Raw genomic sequence first — 5822 nt, forward strand, 5'->3', positions numbered from 1 at the left:
GTGTACAGTTGAATACTATATGAGAATTTTATGCTTATAAAAATCTTATAGATTCTAAAATAATTCCAAATGTAAATTAAAAAATGTACTCAGTTCTAACTTGTCAATAGTCAATTATTTAGGAAAAATAAAGGAAGAAAGGTGATCTCAAAGAGTATCCAGGCACACATATATAGTTACACTATATATAGATAGATAGGTACAGTATTTTATGAAAGACATTTAATACTGATATTAAACTTGATACATATTTTTGATATTGAAAATAAATCTATAAGCAAATCTTACAAATAGATATAAAACAAATGTATTCCAAAAGTGTTTTTTATATATTTAAATATATATACACATATATATGTGTGTGTATATATATACACATACACACACACTTATATATACATATCCCATAATTTATATGGGGATTATTGTATTTATGCAAGAAATAGTATTAGCTTATAAATTAATAAATTAAGTATAAATTAAAGGAAAATATATCAAACATATACATTATCTCATAAACTATTGGACAGTTTTATTCATTTGTCTCAAATCTTGTGTCTCCAATGTGACCTCATGACTTGCAGGATGCTTTTCAATAACAACAAGTATAATATTATGATTAATTTCACATAGGATGTCTATATTTATTATTAATACTATTCTATATACCAGTATTGTTTTTATTATTTTTATTTTTGCTTAGATATTAATAGTATTAACTTTTAAATATTTGTACCTTATGATCAATTTACTGAACATTCAATACATCATACTATTTTATAAATTCATCAGTTTAATTATTATTCAAGTGTATCACAAAAAAAGATATATCTGTCTCTTATAATGATCGAATGCTGTAATTCTATTTCCTTATTACTAAATTATCAAATTTTCCAGAATAATGCTATGTAACAGTGAGATAATATTAATTACACTGCTTAGTGATTACTTGAATACCTCTAATGTTTCCTTATTTGTTATTAATTTATGATGGACATAATTCTTTTCTCAGTTTATCAGTACTCTTTGCATGAATTTGTTCAATAACTCTTCAGAATATTTTAAATTAATTTTTGTGCTTTATTGAACTTTATGGATACAGCAGTGGTATGAATATGTATAATTTTTTAATATGCTAGCTCCTGCATAAAATGAACCCCAATATCTCAGTTGATTTATACAATAGAGGTTTATATTTTACTCTTGCATTGGTCCAATATGGTGTTCTTTGTTCATTAGGCAGTTTTTCTCCATGTGGTAAATCAGGAATCTAGTATTTTGCATCATATGCTTTTATTATTCATTAGGACCCCCCTTTAACTGAAGGCATGCTTTAGTGCTACATATCATTCCCACTCTCATGCTTTTCAAGTATATGAGCAAAACTTAAATAAATATTCCAGCCTCTTTCTTGGCTTAAAGTAATTGGAAAGGATTTAGAAATTTTATGGAGTCTAATATCAATATTGACAGATAGCAGAGCATAGAGAAATGAAGAAAGGCTCTAGTGGTCAATAAAGTCATCAAAAAAAGGATGGAAAAGATAAGTGGGTAAGATTTGTAAAGGAAAAAAGAAAATTCTGTGAATTTCACTTCTGCAAACATGTAGATGAAGGAATGATCATGGTGTGTCGCCAGATAGCTTTCAGTCTGAATTACATCGTAAAGAGGGTTGAGGTCTGGAGGGGGTGGAAGATAAGTTTAGATTTGTGGAAGAGTGTCAGATTTTAAACAATCCTTTTTTTTTTTGTATTTGAATTATATTGTGAACATAACTAATGTGCATATTAATTGCATCAAATTATAAAAATATAAGTAATACGAAGTCATATGAAAATCATTCACAGTCACATCAGTAATAGCCAATGTTCATATTAATAGATGTGAGAATTATGTTGTAAGAATTTTTATATATAACTATATATTTTTGAAATGACTAGTTTTCTTCTGAAAACACTGTCAATTGCCTGATAGCACCATACAATATAATACATATGTTATACTAATATTGGTCAAGTTTTCCAGAGTTAACAACTTGATAAATCACTTTTTAAAAATCTTCCCATCATATCCTTTCCTCACTCCCTCGTTCCCTCTTTCCCTCTCTACTTACTTTTTTCCCTCTCATCCTGCCATTTTTCCTTCCTTCCTTCTCTTTGCCATTCCAACTCCCTTCCAACTATTACATATAGTATTAAAAAGATTATTCTCTAATGTACAATTATTATTTTATTTGGATAATTTTTGGAAAATGATTACTAGGGAAAATATTTTTCATTACAGAGGACCTTCAAAAAACAGTAAAATGACAGTGAAATATAGGATGAATTAGAGGGAGCAAGGGCCCAGAGTTAAAGATATAAACTGAGGTCTGAGTAAGCCACAACTAGGTGCAAATTTTGTCCTGATTCTCCTTCCTAATTCCCTTACCTGGATTTTCTCTGCCATTTTTTAATCCCCATTTAGTTTCAGGCTTTCAGGATTTTTAAGATGAGTGTAAGTACATCTACATAAAGAAAAGTAATATGATAAACTACAAAAAAGCTAATAATAATAATAACACTCAAAGGACTAGTTTATAAATGTGCTAAGGTAATTCCAGGAACCATACAGTATTCCTTAGTACCCAATATGTAGTCAGAATATAGAACTGATTCAAATTATATTGTTGTTTTTTTAAAGATAGCATCTTTTATTACAACGGTTCTTTCCATGAACACAAAATAAATTGTAAAGTCCTCCAACAGAAAAAAAAAATGTGAAAAATATCTTAGCAAATTATGAGGATAATTGTACTGGCACTGAATGTTCACAATTACAGGTATAAAACACCTATTACCTCGATTCGTGTCTCTAATTAATTCTACATTATGAAACTCCATGAGGCTCTGTTTTATAAGAGTAGGATGCAAAATCATGCTATTATCTTTCCGATGCCCAGACTCCTGTGTTTATCAGTCTTAACAAAGCATTAAGGACCTAAAGAGATCCATTTGTAAAAATTCCACACCTCAAATACATCGTGCCTTTTGAATCAGTTATATGTATCACTTTCATGCTATACCAATAAATAATTTTGAAATGAGTAATAATTTTAGAGTTCTTTTAACCAAGATTATTATTAAATAATGTTTTATGCAGAGATTCTCAATTCTCGTCTATTCATAATTCAATGTCTAGCCCAACCTGATTTTCTATTTCTTAACTACTATATTACAGTGACAATCCAGGTAACCAAAATAAATATTCCATTTTAATCAAATGACTTAGAAATAGATAAGAGAATAGAAAAGTTGTCAATAACCCTTCCTGCCTAGGAAACTAGCATTTAGAAACATGAATAATCTTCCTCTTAGTTTATATGTTGAGTAATAATATTATAGTGTTTTTCTGAGACTTTGACACATTTATTTGCATTTGTAACATTTGCTTTCATACTCTTTCATTGTTTAATTTTTTTTCTTCCTATGTATTACAGGAAATACTAAGCTGTCTCTAAATACAAAATTCACTCTTTTCTACTAGAATCTCCTTCTTCATCACTCCAACATTTGATTTTGCATTTCCTTAAAAATCTATGCATGGAAAAACTAGTATCTGGAAGCAGTTTGCTATTTTGTGACAAGTCTTCAAGTTCAGGCTTATCATTTGTTCATTCACTTTTTTCAGAAGGAGGAATCAGAACTTAAGGCAAATACATTTAAAATTTTCAAGTGCAATGAATTCATTTTCAGTTAGAAGAGCTCTTTGGGTTTTTTGTTGTTTTTGTTCATTGTTAATAAAAATTGTGTGTATATATATAAAATTATATATACAACATATTGATTTGACATATATATTTCCAGTTAAATAATTACTATAGTCAAGCTAATTAACACATAATCTCCTCACAGTTACCATCTTTTGTGTGTGATGAGTGCACCTGAAATCTACGCTCTTAGAATATTTCCAGTGTTCAATACAGTATTATTAAATATAGTAATCATGCCTGAACATATATCTCTAGGCTTATTCATCCTTTATAACTGCAAATTTGTACCTTTTGATGAACATATATCTATTTCCCCCATGCTCCATGACCTTGATAATCACTGTTCTACTTTCTGCATGTATGAATTTAACTTTATTTTTTTCAGATCCACATATATGTGAGATCATACAGTATTTGTCTTTCTCTGTCTTGCATATTTCATTTAGCATAATACGTCAGGTTTATCCATGTTATTACATGGCAAGAATTCCTTTTTTCTTAAGCTGAATAATACTCCACTGAAATAAATAAATATATATATATATATATATATATATATATATATATATAGTCTTCTTTATGCATTTGGTCATCCACAGACTCAGGTTGTTTCCATATCTTGGCTATTGGAAAGATGCTACAATGAACATAGGAGTGCAAATATCTTTTCAAGGTACTGATTTTTTTTCCCAAATATATAGCCCGAAGTAGAATTGCTAGATCATATGGTAGTTCTATTACTATTTTTAAAAGGAATTCCCACAATATTTTCCAGAATGACTGCACCAATTTACATTTCTGCCGACAGTGTACAGAGTTCTCTTTTCTTCACGTCTTAACCAAAACTCGTCATCTTTTGTTTTTTTGATAATAGCCATTCTAACATGTGTGATGTAATATCTTAATGTGGTTTTGATTTGTATTTCACTGATGATAGTGATGTTGATCACCTTTATAACATAGCTAGCTGTCTTCTGAATGTCTTATGGGAAATGTTTATTTAGGTCTGTTGCTCATTTCTTAATTAGGTTATTTGTTTTCTTGTTCTTGAGTTGTTTGAGTTCCTTACATATTTAAGGTATTAATCCTTTATCAGATTCATGGTTTACAGATATTTTCTCCCATTTTGTATGCTGTCTCTTCATTCCGTTGATCGTTTTCTCTGCTGTGGCAATGGTTTTTAGTTTTATAATCCCATTTGTCTATTTTTGCTTTTGTTGTCTATTCTTGGGGTCATATTAAAAAAATCATTACCTAGACCAATGTTAAGAAGCTTTATTTCCCATGTTTTTTCCCTAATAGTTCTATGCTTTCGGGTATTATATTTAAGTCTTTAATCCATTTTGAGTCGAATTTTATATTTCATGTGAGTAAGGTTTAATTTCTTCTTCACATCGAAAACTAAAACAGAAGAAAAATCAAAAATTAAGATATATGTGGAAATTAACCAACATATGTTAGAATAGGTCAAAGAAATCAAAAGAGCAATAAAAAAATAGCTTGGGATAAATAAAAATGAAAATAAACATACCAAAAGTTATGAGATGCAGCGAAAGCAGTTCTAAGAGGAAAATCTGAAGTGATATAGATATACATTAAGAAAAAAGAAAGATCCCAGATAAATAATTTATTTTTACACCTCTAGGAACTAGAAAAAAAATATCTAAAGTTATGAGACAGAGGAAAATAATAAAGATCAGAGCAGAATAAACAAAATAGAGAATAGAAGAACAATGAAACTAAGAACAGTGAAACTAAGAGTTGTTTTTTCAAAAAGATAAAAAATTGGGATAACTTTAGGTGGACTAATAAAAAAAGAGAGAAGACTTAAATAAATAAAATGAAAAATTAAAAAAGAAGATATTATAACATAAACAGAAATACAAATGATCCAAGAGACTATAATGAAGAACAATATACCAATGAATTGGATATTCTAGAAGAAAATAATGTTTCTAAAAACATACAACCTACCAAGTCTGTATCATGCAGAAACAGAAAATCTGAAAAGGCCAATAAGTTAGGAGATTGAATCAGTAATCAAAACTTTCCAAAAGATAAAAGTGCAGGA

This window comes from Rousettus aegyptiacus, unplaced genomic scaffold, assembly GCF_014176215.1.
Source record: "Rousettus aegyptiacus isolate mRouAeg1 unplaced genomic scaffold, mRouAeg1.p scaffold_m13_p_8, whole genome shotgun sequence".
In the NCBI taxonomy this organism is placed as follows: domain Eukaryota; kingdom Metazoa; phylum Chordata; class Mammalia; order Chiroptera; family Pteropodidae; genus Rousettus; species Rousettus aegyptiacus.